This window comes from Monodelphis domestica, chromosome 5 (genome assembly GCF_027887165.1).
Source record: "Monodelphis domestica isolate mMonDom1 chromosome 5, mMonDom1.pri, whole genome shotgun sequence".
NCBI lineage: Eukaryota > Metazoa > Chordata > Mammalia > Didelphimorphia > Didelphidae > Monodelphis > Monodelphis domestica.
In genome coordinates, this window is record NC_077231.1 from 33,756,163 (window position 1) to 33,773,017 (window position 16,855).

The 16,855-nt window shown below is 46.5% G+C and overlaps 1 protein-coding gene and 1 long non-coding RNA gene across 3 annotated transcripts in view; one reads left to right on the forward strand and one right to left on the reverse strand.

Annotated features, from left to right (window-relative positions):
• Window positions 1-4,049: 4,049 nt before the first annotated feature.
• Window positions 4,050-15,051, reverse strand: LOC130454440 (uncharacterized). The gene is made up of 2 exons (XR_008912048.1): window positions 14,244-15,051; window positions 4,050-4,534 (listed from the first exon to the last, which is right to left on the reverse strand). It is a non-coding gene; the product is annotated as an uncharacterized LOC130454440 (long non-coding RNA).
• Window positions 5,409-16,855, forward strand: part of FIGNL2 (fidgetin like 2) — a 52,693-nt gene continuing 41,246 nt past the window's right edge. The window contains exons 1-2 of one of the 2 annotated variants that reach the window (XM_056798194.1): window positions 5,409-5,643; window positions 12,981-13,104. The gene's annotated coding sequence lies outside the window, so the exon portion shown is untranslated. The remainder of the gene's footprint in view (window positions 5,644-12,980; window positions 13,105-16,855) is intronic. The other variant, XM_056798193.1, reaches the window with a different exon arrangement.

Genomic DNA, 16,855 nt, shown 5'->3' on the forward strand with positions numbered 1-16,855 from the left:
AGGGGTCTGGGGCTTTATAGTAGCAGGCTAATACATGCTTATTTAATTATACTGAAATTAATATGATATTACAGACAGAATTCTGATCCAAGAGTCAGAGGACTTGACTGCTGGGCCTCAGTTTCCCCATCTTTTTAGGAATTGGACTAGATTTTCTCTAAGTTTTCTTTTCCCTCTAAATTTATGCTCCTATAACACACAATGGGTGATCCAAAATGCTAGATGGTTTAGCTAGATTTTCTCCCAATGGGTGGTGAAAAGAGACAGTAAGCCAAATGTTCTAGCAATGCCAAAAGGTCAGGATACTGAAAGAAGCACCCTCACCAGAACTAGCATTAGCTCATTATCTCCCCGACCCCCTGCCACCTCTTCCTTGGCCCTTTCTTAAATTTCACCAAGCTCCAAGGGAAGAAGCCTTTCTAGGTGATTACCTCCCTTCCCTAAAGAGCTCTCTGTCTGCTGCTATCTGTCTGACTTTTCCACCTTGATTCATCTGCGGATCTGGTGCAAAATGAGATATCCGACCTCATCTACCCCCTCCTGGACTTAGTGTCAGGAAAACCCGAGTTAAAATCCCACTTTCGATACTTTTTGGTTTCAGGATCCTTGTAATACTCTTAAAAATTCTTGAGAGTCCCTTCAAAGAGCTTTTATATGACAGTATTATCGATCAATATTTATCACATTAAAAATTAAAACATAAAAATTATTTTCAAATTCATTTGAAAATAAGAACAAACCCATTATATGTTCAAACAACATTTTTAGTGGGAAATTACTATATTTTTCAAAACAAGAAATATTAATGAGAAGAGTGACATGGCTTCCCATCCTTTCCGCAGATGTCTTTAATATCTAATTCTATGATGAGAACTACTGATCTAGCCTAACCTCTTCAGTTTGCATATGGGGAAACTGAGGTCCAAAGGGATTGTAACTTGTCCAGGATCAAACAGGTGGCAAACATGAGGAACAGAATTTGAACCCAGATGCTGAACAGAATTTGAACCCAGATGCTCTGAGTGCACTTCCCACCAACTGCAATACTGTAACAGTCTTTGAGTACTTCCTCCCCATCCCACACTATTAGTGCAGTATCCCTTTCCAAATAACCTAGACTTTAATTATTTGTCAATATGTCATATCCTACCCTTTTCCTTTGATTCTTTTGTGAAGCTTAAATAGTCATTTAACCTCTGTCTGTAGGCTCTTAGTTGCTTTATCTAAGAAAGAAGGGGGTTGGATTAGGTGAATTCTGAAATAGCTTTCTGCTCTCACTCTACTGACCCTTAGGGGAAAGGATTTTTTTCCCTTTTAGTCTTTGTATTCCCGAGGTCTGGCTCAGTACTTTGCAAATAGTGGCCAGTTAATGAATGCTTATTGATCTGATTTGAATGAAAGACTGATCCACCAAAGCCAAAAGTGGCCAGTCTCTTCCCATCTTCACTAAAGGTGCAAGAAGAAGTTAAAGAAAAGAGGAAGGGGCAGCTGGGTGGCTCAGTAGATTGAGAGCCAGGCCTAGAGACAGGAGGTCGGTCCTAGGTTCAAATGTGACCTCAGACACTTCCCAGCTGTATGACCCTGGGCAAGTCACTTGACCCCATTGCCTAGCCCTTACCACTCTTCTGCCTTGGAGCCAATACACAGTATTGACTCCAAAATGGAAGGTAAGGGTTTTAATAAAACAAATAATAAAGAAAAGAGGAAGTAATCTCTAAGAGAGAAATTCCTGGTGGGGAAAGTTAACTGTAAGGAATGAGCAAGGGAGCTTTGCCAGCCCTTTCACTGGGCTAGATGAGTGGGATTCTCTTTGGAGTCAATTCTTAGGCTCACTGACTGCTAAATGTGGAAGGGAACCTGGAGATCAAGTCCAAACCCTTCGTTTAAAAAGGAAATGGAGGCTCTTAGAGGTTAAGTGATTCAGCAAAGACTAAACATCAGAACTAGGATGTGAAATCTTCAGACTCAAAGTCTAGTGTTCTTCCTTGACAAAACCCTAATATTCCTGACATGCCAAGTGAATTTGTCCTCATAGAAATTCGAGGGCTCTGGGGCAGTAGTATAGTGGGGGGAGGTCTGAATCCAAATCCCCCCCCCCATTCACACACACACACACACACACACACACACACACACACACACACACATCCACCATCCTGGCTGAATGGTCAGGAAATGAAGTGTGGCTCCTCCAGCTTCTAGCTCATTAAAGCCCTGTTAATACATCATCCCAGCCTCCCTGGCTGACAAATACCCAATCCTGGAGCAAATGACCCTTAATCATCTCTCTCCCCTCTGTTCTGATGGGAGGGGGCAGGGACAGCTTTAGCCTCAGTCTCTGCCTGCCCATCTCAAGGGACAACTTGCAGAAACAAAGGTGGCCATGATCAGGGGTCCAGAGAAATCAATCAGTCCAGAGAACTGGTGCCAGGTCCATGCTTTGCATAGGGTTGGAGCCCAAGCTGTGGCTTTTGATTGCCCTGTAAGGTCAAGTACAAAGCAATGGATCGGAGGATGATGACATCTTCCATTTTGGGGTGCAAGGAGACAAGGAGAGCCTCTGAGCTCAGTTCAGATGAGGTTAGCACTCTATACATGTGTTTGCCTGCTTCTGTTTCAGTGTTCATATTCCAGAATCTGAGTGGTTATGTCTGAGATCAAATGAGATGACATAGGTAGATTGTCAAGTCTTAAAGTTCTACATAAGTTATAGCTATTCTATGGGGCTGTGCAATTGTGTGCTGCGTGTGTGAATGCAGAAACTCGTAATGGGTAATTTCTCTGCTTATCAGGGGATATAATAAAAATCTACCTGGCTCAGGTGGCCAGTAGAAAGAGGAGGAAAGGGGTTAGAATTATGAGGGTATAGAAGGAAGGGAGGAATAAAGGAAAGAAGGAAGGAAGGGAGGAAGGAGAGAGGGGAGGGGAGAAGGGAAAGAAGATAGTGAAAAGAGAGAGAAAAGTTGGGAGGAGGAAAAGATAGTAAGAGAAGAAGGCTAGAAGAGCAGAAATAAAAGAGGAGAGAGGATGGAGAGGAGCTTAAAGAGGAGAGATCCTTTTTCCTGTTTTCAGTCCTACTAGGCCAATGGGAGAGAGAGGAGAGACAACTCCTAGGCAAGAGCTCTACTGCATTTGGAGGTGAGAATTACAGGACCGGACTGAAAGTACGGCTGGGACAGAGATGCTCTAGCTTTGGAGTTTCGTGGGGGTTTTCCATGAGTACCCTGAAAATCTCAGAGACATCTGACTTCTCTACCAAACTGGATTCTGCAGGGCATTCAGTGACTCAATTCCATTAGCCTGTATTAAATCTGTACTGGGTACAGGCACTCAGTGCAATCAAAGGAACATTCCTCTAAGCACCTGCATCGTACAGGCACCATTTTGAGTGTTACGGGGATACAAAGCTTCGCTAAGCAAGGCACATCCTTGACCTAACAGAGTTTCTAGTCTAGTACAGGATGTGACCCGCACAAATAAATCTGGTGTATATGCATGTATGATGAACACTCAAGAATGATATACACAAATAAAAAAATATTACTGAAGAGCAAACAGGAGAAGAGATCCATTCTGTTCATTTCATCGAGGTGATGTTTGAGCTGGCCTTTAAAGGATAAGTAAGGGGGGGAAGGATGAATAATAATTTAGTAGGCACCCTAGACCAAATGCAGAGACACATTTTCACGTGGGTGTATGTTCTAATCTAGCTCTGTTTGGCTGGAACTTGGAGTATGTGGGCATTTATCTCACCCACTGAAATAGTAAGATTGTGCAGAGGGCCTTCAAAGAAAGGCTGGCTTTGAATTTTACCTAAGGGACAAAAGGGAGATCCCGCTAACATCTGAGAAGAGGACTGAGTGACATGATCAGATTTATAGCTGTATGACATTGGGCAAGTCATTTGACCCCTTTAGACTTCATGTGTAAAAGGGGCCACAGCACAAAGGAGTTCAGGAAAAGCTGAGCCCAAGACCTACTCTGGACCATCCTAACTGTGTTGTGATCATGGGCTTCTCTCTGTCCAAGAGATTTCAAACACTCTTAAGTAGGGGCTGCTGGTGAGGTTTTTATTTGGGTTTTTTTAATCTGTAAAAAATTTTTTTTTAATACCAGGGATTCCCAGGCTGATGAAATATGTTCTAGACTTTCCCATTTCTCCTTAAGAAAAATGAGGGCCTTGGACTAGGTAATCTGTAAAATGCTTGTCAGATTTCAGCAGGAGACTGTTAGAAGCCTTTAGGTCCCAGGCACATGAGGAGGTTACACTCTCCTTCATGAAGCCTTCCTTGACCATGTCTGTCCAGTGATCTTCCCTTGCTCATTTCTCATCATTTACTTCCACTCCTGCTCAGGATTCATGGTGCCTCATGGCATCTCTCACATGGCTGTTTTGTTTCAAGCCTGTTCATTTTGCTTCTCTGGGGGATGGAAAGAACACTGGAGTTAGAGTTCTAAGACCTGGGTGCTCCCCTGCTTAGGAGTTGTATGACCTCAGCCAGGTAAGTCACTTGACCTTTCTCAGTTCCTTCATCTGTAAAATGGGAGTAAAAAAGCCAAAATTAGTTGTGAGAATCAAATGAAATTATATATGTAAAAGGTCTGTGGAACCACAAGAGGTACAAATGTAAGCGATTTTCATAATTAGCACTTAATATTTATTGAGTGACTAACAGATACCAATCAGGGAAGCAGGCAAGCCATTCCAGAGGGAAACGTTTCCTTGGCTCCCATGGGGTGGAAGGACAGAGGGAGTGCTTTAGGAGAGAATGGGGCTGGCTGAGCTCCATTCCACCACCTGACCCTTTGCCCCTACCCAAGCCCAGGAAGCCTGCTCAGATCCCAGCAGGCCTCGGCAGGAGAGCCATGGGGAAATCCCAGTGGCCTCGGATCGGCCACACCCTGCCCACCACTGCCTCCTCTTGTGGCCGGGGGTCACCCCTCAGCTGTTCCCAGGCCTTTTTCCCTGAGTCAGTTCCTAAGTAAACGGATCCCCACCCCCACTTCCCTACGCTCTCTCCAGCGCCCCCCACCCTTGTCCCCCAACCTCGAGCTCCGAAGGCCCCAGATGGGAAGGGGGAGGGGAGAGAGGAAGAGGGACGTCGCCGGGGCGCTCGCTCCCAGAGAGAGAAGCCAGGACAACTGTGCACGCACCATTGGCCACTCGCCTCCCACCCCCCTTTCCTCGGGGCTAATTTATCTTGGAGGAGAGGGAGGGGGAGGGGAGGGGAGGGCAGGGCCTGGGAGAGCCCTGGGGAGGTGGGGGTGGGGGAGAGAGGTTAGGAAAAGAGAGAAGAGACCAAGGGGAGGGAGCACAGAGGGCGGAGAGAGGGGGGAAGGGAAGAAACTGGGGGAGGGAGGGGGAAAGGTAAGGGGGAGGGGGCGGGGAAAGGGGCGGGTACCGAGGGAGTCGAGGAGTGGAGGGAGGGGAGGGGGTCCTGGCCGCTGGGGGAGCCAGGGCCGCCCCTTGTCCGGCCACCCCCACTGCCCAGTCCCGCTCCCGGCCGCGGCTGCGTCCCCAGGATGGTCAGCGTCGCGGCCGCCTCCGTCGTCCCCCCGGTCCGGCCCGCAGTGCCCGGCCCCGGTACTGGACGTCCCCCCCGCCCTCGCACACTCACCTAGAACTGGGGCCGGGATGCCGAGGTACGAGCGGGCCGGGCCGGGGGCGGGGGCTGCGGGCCGGGCTCTGGGCCAGATTAAGGCGGGGTAGGGGCAGCAGGGGGGCGGGCGGAGAATCGGCCGGGCCGGGAGTCCGGAGGCATTGTCCGGAGCCGGGCACCCGCTGGGGCGGGAGGGGGGGGTGGATTGAGGGAGGGAGCTGCACTGCTGGGCTAAGCAGGGGCTTGGGGGCAGGAGGGCAAGGAAGGCCAGCGCCTGTGCCCCGGAGCCCAGGAAGGCGCTCCCCACGCTGGGACGCCCCTGGCCGCTTTCCCTTCGGAGGAGGCTGCGCGGCTGCTCTCTTTGACTTGCAGCTGACTCCGAAGAGGAGCCAGCCGGGACTCGGGGACCACTGGGCCAACTGGAAGCTTTGGGGTCCTGGGTTCAGAAACAGCCGCCTGGGCTCCGCGAGCGGAGGGGCTGGCCCTCTGGCCCCTCCCACCCCGGTCGGGTCTTTGTCCGGAGGCGGGTGTGTGTGTGTGTGTGTGTGTGTGTCCGTGGGCTGGGGGATATCGGGGCGGTTTAGATTGGCCACCCACCCCCTCCCAAAGTGACAGAAGAATAAGGCAGGCACAGTCCATCCCCGACCCCACTGCCTACATGACGCCCCCACCCCTCCACGGGGCTCCTGCCCGGTGCCCCTCGCTTATGTGGAGGCCGCTGGTTCTTTGGAGTTCCATTTCCTCCTTCCTGGTCCCAGGATCTAGGCTCGAGAGGGAGCCGGAGATTTGGACTAAGGGCCCAGCGGCCCTCTGACCCACCAAAGGCAATCCCAGAGTCCAAGCCAGCAGAGAGCCGTGGGGTTTCTCTGGACACCCAATGACGTGCCAGGAGAACCCTCTTGAGAGCTTCCTCTGGATTGGAGCCCTGGAGGTGACTGCCTCCAACCATGGGAGGCCTGGGAAGAGCTAGGGTGAGGAGGCTCCGGAAAAATCAGCTTCTAGCCAGACTTTCTCTCCAAAGGAGAAACACGAGCTCCCAAGGAGGGAGGTGGTCTGGCCGAGGGGCAGCAGCCAGGAAATAAATGGCAGGGGCACTTTTCAAACCACCCTTGGGACACCTCTTGGGCAGGGAAGGAGAGAGGGAGGAGGAGGCCACCGGAGGCAGAGAGAGAGCTGGACCTCGCTTCGACTCTTAGCTCCCCATCCTAGCTCAGTTTCCTCACTGGTAAAACGGCCCTCCTGTCCCAGCTGGGAGAATGAAATGCCATAATATAGGGAAAGTGCTATGAAAGGGGGAACTATTATTATTGGGCCTTGGAGGTCATGTAGTCCAGCCCCCTCATTTTACATGGATCAGTTTTGATCGGAAAGGTCACATGTCTCCACCCCACCCCCATCTGGCCAAAGGGCAGAGAACCCTGTGCTCCTGCCCTTTCCCATTCTAGACCCTGCTCTGGGGGCCTTCCAGGAGCCTCTTCTCTTCCACCTAGCTAAGAAGAAGACTTGGGAAATGAGAGAAGAGAAAAAGGAGCTGAGAGGAAGGGGAGGGAGGGCCCAAGGGAAGCTGGGCCTAGGCTGCTGGGGTGGGTGGGCTGTTAAAGGGATGGTCACTAAATCAGGATTAGGCTTCCAGGCTGTCAGGCTGCCTGGGCCTGTCTCCATAGAGACCTAATTTGGTGGAGAATGGAGGACAGGAGAATGTTTGTGTTGGGTTTTGCTGTGGCCGGTGGCTAGTGACTGGGCTGCGGGCTGTTGGCCCAGGCCAGGAGGTGGGGGGTGGGGGGGCTGCCTGGTCCTGAGACCTGTGTGGGGAAGGAGGAGGTGGGGTAGGGTTGAACATAAGGCACAGAGGCTGGTGGCTGTGGATGGGGCACAATCCTGTTTAAATCTCCATCACAGCTCCAGAAAAAAATATTCTCCCATGTGGATCCCTGCATGCCTGTGCCTCAATCCAGGCTCTTTCTTTGCCTGCTGTCCCCAAAGCTTTCCAACCTATATTACAGATGAGGAGGGCTTGGGGAGAGGAGCAAGAAGGCCAGAGCTTCAGGCCACAATTAGTTACAGTTTCCTGTGGCTGGAGGGGGAGGACCTACAAAAGTAATTCCCTGATGGGGGAGGGAGGGGAAAGGAAGGAGAAAGAGCTGCCAGAGGTTCGAAATGTCTACCAGAGGCTGGAGATGAACTGGGCCCAGCAGAGGGCCAGGGGACTCTCCTAGAAAGGGATTGTTTCCCCTTTACACAACCTGGGCCTTAGGGGCTACTCTCCTAATGGCCCATGTCCACAGGAATGGGCAGGGAAGAAAAGAGATAAAATTAATGCTCCCACCCCCACCCCCCTGCAAAAAAGTGTTTCCCAGAAGCCTCAGGGACAGCCTCCATATTCACCACCTCCCAAGTAAACATTATTTCCTATGGATTTGGCTCCCCTTTGGTATGAGGCAGGGTCAGACACCTCCCTATCCCCTCTCTAGTGAGGCAGACCAAATCTCCCAAGATGCCAGGCCAATTAAGTAGAGGTTAGGAGTGGGGAAAGGGGGTGGAGCAGGGATTTGTGTGCCCCCTGCCTCTAATATATATAGCTGGGGAGGCATTGAGGATTTGATATGAGCCATGAATTATCACTGGGAGATGGAGACTCACTAGAGCCACTAGGTGACATCTCATGCCATGACAACAGCATACTTGTAACATGGTGCTCCAAGATTTCTGGGACATTTTCTTCCCAACTTTGTGGGGAGGGCAGTGCAAGTGATATTATCATTTTACATGTGGGGAAACTGAGGTTCAGTGTCATCAAGATAGCAAGTGTTGGAATCAGTTTGAAGCTCCATGTTTTGCCCCATATCCAGTGCTCTTCCTGCTGAATCAGTCAATTGACCAAGCATTTATCAAGCACCCACTCGAGGCAGGCTCTGTGCTAAGGGATGGATAATCCCTGCTTTCACTGAGGAGACAGCACATATGTCTATGTGGAACTGGGCTTTCAGGTCAGTCGCACCCAGGTGTGGCTTACCCACAGTGGTCATTGCGCTGCTTCCTTCTTGACTTGTTGCCAGTCATTCTGGGTGTCTTGGATTCGGTTTCTTCATCAATTAGGAACATTTCAGCCTTATTCATTAAGCAATCCGCTCTGAGCTCCAATGCCAAACTCTTTTTACTTTGTAAACTAGAGACTTTTTTTCATAAGCCATTGCTTCTCTGTCTGTCTCAGACCCCTACTCTGCTAGACTTAAATCGGCTGCCAACTACGCCATTGATTAATCATATGACCAATGATAACACAGACCTAATTATTTGCAGTGTCTTAGCTATGAGGAAGATCACAGCCAGAGTCACTTCTTTTTTGACCCTTATTTTCTGTCTTAGTAATAACTAAGAAGGGCAAGGGCTAGGCAAATAGGGTTAAGTGACTTGTCCAGAGTGACAAAGCTAGGAAGTGTCTGAGGCCAGATTTCTACCCAGGTTCTCCCGACTCAAGGCCTGGCATTCTCTCCATAGTTCTCTCTACCTCAGTGCCCCCAGAAGTCCACCTCTTAACCATCACTGTTATTCTTTATTTCACTAATGGATCACAGGCTCAGCAGTCAGTCCCCCCAACTATCCAAAGTCTTTTAAGAATTCCCTTCTTTTACAGCGTAAGATCTGAACTCACTACTCTCAGGAAATCAATGCTTTCTGTTCTTTCAGTCTCACTCCAGGCAAGACGGGTAACTTCAGAATGACAAGCTCTGTATTTCCTCACAAATGCTAGTTAGACCTTAATCTCTCTACGGAGGACAGTTAAAACTCAATCTCCTTATGGATGATCCTTCAACTCTTCCTCCCAGAGTCCTTACGGTCCAAAGTTAAAACTCACCAGCTTCTCAAGGGATGAAAGTTAAATGATCACTGTTCCAAGATTCCGAAACCTGTTAGAGATGCAAAGGCGCCATTGTCTTTGGGAAGATTACTGGAGCTAGTGTTGTATTTTCTACGCCTAAATCATTTGGTGTGTAGATCAAATTCTCATCAATAGTAGACACATTGCAAACGTGGTGGGATGTAATGCCCCACTTGGTAGATGGTCTCATCTCAAATAAGGAGAAAAGACAATTCCATCCATAGCCATAGCCATAATAATAGTTAAACACCATTTTAAAATGAAAAACTAGTAAAGGAAATAATAGTTTACCCCAATAATATCTTCATAAACTATTTACACATAAAAACACACAAAGCAACACTGTATGTACTTTATCAACATGAACTACATCTGAATTCATGACTATCCACTTGTTTCCATAACATCGTAAGTTAATTTATTTATAGGTCAAATGGCGATGGTTCTTTTATGACCTGCTTACCTGTCTACAGCTATACTTTAACTTATTGTCATGCGTTACGTTTCCTGATATCTAAGCTTTCTCCACTGATTCCCTTTCCCTGCCACCTGCCACCTTCCAGCTCTCTAAGGTTTTAGTCAGGGAAGGCTCTGCGTTCTGGGTCCAGCCCTATCCTCCTTCCCTGACTTTATCTAAACTGGGTTTGAGCTTTGTCTGAACCTTCTCTGTCCAAACCAAGGTTCTGATGTTTCTGGACATGGTGTCTACCTCTCTGGACGCATACCTTTCTGATTTATTTGCTAATGCTGAAGATCTAATTAACTGGTGGACAGTCTCTCCTCAACCACCTCTTAATTGTTCCTCCATACTTTCTTCTAGTTCCTTCGGGAGTCCAACTCACTCTAAAACAAGAGTGGATGGGTTAGCCACTGCTTTCTAGTATTTATTCTATAGACTGGCAAGTTATCTAGTCTCAGCAATTTGAAAGGGTGTAGATCTCCATATGTCCTCTTTCTGGGTGGCTCCTTGAATCCTCAGGTTTCCCTGCAAAGCTGTGTCACCTTTTGTAAATCTTGATAACAAATTTGGACATTGTACCTTCGTTTGTTCCTGATGGAATTTTTCTCAGTCGACATCATAGCTAGATGGTAAAATTTCTTCAGCTTCTGTCAGCCGAGATTAGGTATTATTTCTGAGTGCCTATTTCAGTTGCTGAGACTTCAAATCATGTCAATAGGCATATGTGATTCCTGGCCAGAAATAAGTGAATGTTATAAAATCTGTGGCATAATTTCTAATGGAGTTGTACTAATGAACTCAAAATGTAACATGTTGAGCCCAGGTCAAAAATTTCCAATATATCCATCAACATCTGATTGAAACATTCAGGTTGGGGGGGGGGTCTAGTTGAGGGGGTTTGGGTACAAATCTTGATTGTTTAATACCTGCCAAAACTAGTCTGTCTGCCGTCTGCCTTCTCTCCTTTCCCTCTTTCCCTCTTTCCTCCTTCCTTCCTTCCTTCTCTCCTTCCTTCCTTCCTTCCTTCCTTCCTTCCTTCCTTCCTTCCTTCCTTCCTTCCTTCCTTCCTTCCCTCCTTCCCTCCTTCCCTCCTTCCCTCCTTCCCTCCTTCCCTCCCTCCCTCCCTCCTTCCCTCCTTCCCTCCTTCCCTCCTTCCCTCCTTCTCTCCTTCCTTCCTTCCTTCCTTCCTTCCTTCCTTCCTTCCTTCCTTCCTTCCTTCCCTCCTTCCCTCCTTCCCTCCTTCCCTCCTTCCCTCCTTCTCTCCTTCCTTCCTTCCTTCCTTCCTTCCTTCCTTCCTTCCTTCCTTCCTTCCTTCCTTCCTTCCTTCCCTCCTTCCCTCCTTCCCTCCTTCCCTCCTTCCCTCCTTCCCTCCCTCCCTCCCTCCCTCCCTCCCTCCCTCCTTCCCTCCTTCCCTCCTTCCTTCTCTCCTTCCCTCCTTCCCTCCTTCCCTCCTTCCCTCCTTCCCTCCTTCCTTCCTTCCTTCCTTCCTTCCTTCCTTCCTTCCTTCCTTCCTTCCTTCCTTCCTTCCTTCCTTCCTTCCTTCCTTCCTTCTTCTTTCTCTCTCTCTTCCCTCTTTCTTTTTTTTCTTCCTCTCTCTTCTCTCTTTCTTTCTAAAATCCTTACCTTCTGTCTTAAAATTGATACTAAGTATCAGTTCCAAGGACTAGGCAACTGGGATTAAAAGACTTGCCTGGGATCACACAGCTAGGAAATGTCTGATATCAGATTTGAACCCAGGGCCTCCCATCTCCAGGCCTGGCTCTTTATCCACTGAGCCATCTAGTTACCCCTAGCCATTCTTTAAATAGCTTGATTTCAAGGACTCTTCTCTTCTTGCTCAAAATGAATCATAAATAACACAGAATCCATGCACCAAAAGACTTCTCCCATATTACTTTAGCAACTATTGAAATTTGTTGGTTTCCAGTTGGAAATGTCTATGCATATCTGGTAAACCAATCAGGCAGAACTAAAATCTGGCTTGTGTTCTGCCTATCTCCTAGTGATAAAAAGTCAATGGAGACAAATTCCAAAGGATTGCTAGTGCTTATATTCTACAAACATGCTGCATGATTTAGTAATGCGTTCTCTTTGCAGTTGGCTATCTTGGGCCAATAAAACCTGTTTTTTACTAGCTCTGGGTCTTCTTTTGACTTTTACAGATCATGTAGAGCTTTTAAATTAAATAACATTTAAAAAGTGCTTAGCACAGTGCCTGGCACAGAGTAGGCACTCAGTAAATGCTTGTTCCCTTGTCCCCTCTGGGGAGCACCAACTACTTCCTGGTGTCCCATGTCCAGTAACAGTGATGATCTTTGTACACCTTAAACTTATGCCATCGTTGCAACAATGGAATCATTTCTGAGGATGGGAACTTGAGGCCTTTTAGCATGATTGCCTCACTTCTTGGCTCATATTACCTCTCACAGTCCATCATCAGCCATCTAATCTCTCCTCTTGTCATCCACAGACAGCCGGGACAAATGGGGGTTGGCTTAATGCAACCAGGCTCCTCACATGCACTGCTGATGTCCCACACTCTCAGCTCTACTTCCATTGATTGTGACCCCATTCCTAGGTATATAACATCAAGCTTTCCTTTCCTCCTTTGAAATTATTTAGCTTTTTTGCCACATGGTCTTCAGGACAGGACAACATCCACATTATTTTTCCCAGGCCGGTAGCATATGCTAAATTCAAAATTGGCCAATGTCTCTAAACTAGTCAAAACATATCAGTAGAATGTTGTCAAGCTACATTTGGGATTTTGTCCCATCTACGCATTCTTTGAGTTTTTTAGGGACAGCCCATGTCATTTTGGTGGGGAGAAGCCAAGTTTATTGGAAAGAAGTCAAAAGTAATAATCAGCTTCTCTGGATAACTTGCAAATTGGACAAACTGCCAAAGTCCATGTTTCAACATTTCTTTGGAATCAGGGTCCACTTCAGTGATCTCCTGATCCAAAGCAGAGACTCAGGGACAGAGTGATCCCTCTTGTCTCTTTCTTCGTCCTGGGATTTGATGGAGATTCCTCTCACAGGGCCTCTTTGGATCCACTCTATCAGATGAATAATTTATCCCGTGATCTTATAATGGAGCTTCTTGCTGGGGATGATATCATTCTCCTAGGACATGTGATTGTTGGTGTGGAAGTTGTCGCCCAGGTGGGTACAGTACCTTTTTCCTATTTTGACCGATTTTTCTATATTTTGACCCATGCCGCCATCTTCATGGTCTTGTCCAAACATGACCCATATTGGCTCTTGGGGATGAAAGGAGGACAGTCCACTGTAAAGAATGATTCCAATTTAGGTACAGGACAGATAGTCTGATGACTGTCACTAAGTTCTCTGCTGGTGAAGCTGATTTACAAAGATGATTAACTCTTGGTACAAGACTGCTCTTAAACCTTCCAGACCAGCATCTGTATGCATCACAAATGTCTTATCTGGAGCCAGCTAGGTGTTTCAGTGGATAGAGAGCCAGTCCTGGAAGCAGGAAGTCCAGGATTCCAATCTGGCCTTAGATATTTCCTAGCTGTGTGATTTGGGCAAGCCACTTAACCCCAAATTGCCTAGCTCTTCTCTTCTGCTTTGGAACAATACTTAGTTTGAATTCTAAAACAGAAGGTAAAGGTTTAAAAAAGAAGTCTTGGCTGGATCTTCTTCACAAACTATCTTTGTTGCCTGTGTGAGGCAGTTAACCAAAAAGGTTTCTCATTTTTCTTCACATTTATCAAGTATTTCAAGGAGTTTAGAGTTATTAAGGGCAGGTTTGATTCAAGCCATTACCATGTTAGTTCAGGTTTGAAGATGGGTTAAAATGATCTCATTGAACAGCTGATAAAAGAAAGTTTTCTTAGTCCTAACATAGGCAGGATCCTCAGCAATAATATGTTTAGCCCACATAGTTGCAAGTTTCCTTCATCTCCATATGGAAACATGTCAGGTCAGGTGTGGTAACTCAGCAGGGTTTGGGACATCCATCAAGTCTGAAAGACCTCCCCAACCCCCCTACTCCATGAAGATGGGCCTTTTTATGCTCTGAGTGACCAGGAAGTCACAAGAAAACAGCAGAGGCCAGAAGCTACCTCCAAGGACCCAGCTTGAGCCTTGCCTTTTTACCCCTTGACTAATTGAGTCCTTGTCATCTCTTAGGGAAAAACTAACCTTAACCCATATTGCTAGTGAGAGGAGGAGCTCTGGCAAAATTTTCAATTAGCTCTGAGCCCCCAACCTAGTTTATTAAACATTATGTTTTTAATAAACTTGAAAAACCTCTTTCCCCATAAATAGTTGCTTACCTTTCACTATATTTCAAACTTCTACTCTCGTAGGCTTAAATAAGTATCAGTGACCCTACTAAATTAGCAATGCAACTAATATTACCACAAAGAAATACTGATTTACAGTGTTTTAGCTGCGAAGATCACAGCAGTCACCATCTCTGTTGCCCTTGACTTCTCACGTAGGTAACAGCCCATCCATCTATAAGCTCCCAAAATTGTATCCAAAGTCTTTCAAGAATCCTTTTCTTCTTTGTTCACCAAAACAGAGCAAACTTCACTCCTCTCAGGGAATTGGTTTTCTCTCTCAGTTCTAGTCACTCCATTCACAAATAGGTAGCTCTTCAGAATGACAATCTTTCTGCCTCTTTATTGAAGATAATAAAAAACTCAACGTCTTTAGAGATGACAGTTAAAACTCTTCATCTCCTCCCAGACTGCTCATAAGTCAGAGTTAAAACTCCTCATGGGCACGTATTTCACTCATCACTGACTTCTCAAAGGGAGTTTAAACTGCCACTCTACAAGATTCCAAAGTCTCTTAAAGGTACAGTAACAGTAAAGGCTCTGTGGGAGAGACTACTGATGCTGGTGGTACCTAACTTTATAAAATATACACATGGAATACATACGGGAAAAGACAAAATAAATACCAGGGAGTGAGGGCACTGGTAGTTGGAGGGATTTGGAAAGACCTCTAGAAGAAGGTGCTCTTTGAAATTTGTCCGGAAGGAGATGCGGTATTGGAGCCAGAGGTGAAAAGCCACAGGGGACAATTGAGATGGAAAATGTGGTTCTGAGTGTGAGAAACAACCCAAAAGGGGAGTTTTGCTGGACAGGAGAGTGTAGTAAAGCTGGGCAGATAGGGTGGCCTCAAATTGTGAAGAGCTTTAAAAGCCAAACGAAGGGTTTTGTATTTTATCCTTGAAGTGATAGGAAACCATTGGAGCTTTTTGAAATCTTTGATTAAGGAAATTTCTAATTAAGGAAAGTCACTTTGGCTGCTCTGGATTGAAGAACAGAAAGTCTTGAGGAAAGGCCACTATTTGGGGAAAATGCAGTGGCAGGGTGATATGTGATAAAGACCTGAAATAAGCTGGGGGGACGGACATAAAAGATGTTGTTGAGGTAGGTTTGACGAGAATTGGCAAGTCTATTGGATATGTGAATGATTGGAGGCATAATGAGATGTGGAGGAGATTCTGAAAGGATAGCGGTCCCTTTCTCGGAAGTTCAGAAGAGAGGTAGGTGGGAGGAAAGGGAAGATAGTTCTGTTTCAGACATGTTGAGTTGAGATGACTGTGGGATACCTAATACTACCAACCTGCCATTTGTGATGTGGGAGTGGAGCTCAGAAGAGAAACTGAGGCTGGATTTGGGATATAGATCTGTGAGTCATAGAGATGACCATAGGATCTGATAAGGTCACCAAGTGAGAGAGTGTGGAGAGAGGAGACAATGGCTTGGGACAGAGTCTTAGGATATATAACCCATGGTTAGGAGGCTAAACAAGGAGCAACAAAGGAGAATGAGAAGGAGTGATCAGATGGGTATGGAAAAGGTGATCAACTGGGAAAAGACCATCTGATTTGGCAACTAAGAGATCACCAAAAACTGGAAAGAGCAGTTTTAATTGAGTGATCAGGTCAGAAGTCAGATTGCTAAAAGCTGAGAAGTGAATTTGAGGCAGGAAATGGATGAAATAAGTGTTGACAGCTTTTTGTAGAAGTTTGGTCAACAAAAAGGAGAGGCTCATAAAATGATAGCTTGAGGGAACAGGGAAGGTTTTCTTAAGTATAAGGGATGGGATAGCTCTGTGGCTCAGTGGATTGAGAGTCAGGAGGTTCTGGGTTTGAATCTGGGTACAGACACTTCCTAATGGTGTGACCCTGGACAAGTCACTTAAACCCATTGCCTAACCCTTACAACTCTTCTGCCTTGGAATCAAGACACAATATTTATTCTAAGGTAGAAGGTAAGGATTAAAAAAAAATGGAGACAGGTATGTTTGTAGATAGTGTTAAAGGAATTTGTAGATTAGAGAATGAGCTATTTGTCCTTGGGAAAATCACTTATCTTCCCTGTGTCTTAGTTTCCTTTTCTGTAAAATATTGGGATTGGTTTTTAAGATCTCTTCCAGCTCAAAATCTATGAGCCTATGTGATGTGGGGGATGGGAAGGGACTTCCTGTGCTAAGTGACAATTTATGGAATATGTGGGAGGGAGTTGGCAGCTCTGATACCTTCCGGGTAGAAAGGATCTTTAGCCAAAGATAATCTAACTCATTTGGACACTGGAATTTGGAGGAAGGGTATGGTAACCTCATTATCCCTCATAAGGATTAGGTTGAGTGTGGAGTGACTATAAGGAAGCAGGCAGTAATGCCTATGGATAAGACAAAACGAGGGCTAATGAGTGAGATGAAGGACCAAATGCATTTCTGGATGTGACAAATGTGTGACTATTTTGCTTAATTGTTCTTATATGATACAAAAATCTCATTCCCTCCCTCCCTTTCTCCTTTTCTCCCTCCTTCCCCCCTCTCTCCCTTTCTCCCTCCATCCTTCTCTCTTCTTCTTCTTCTTCTTCTTCTTCTTCTTCTTCTTCTTCTTCTTCTTCTTCTTCTTCTT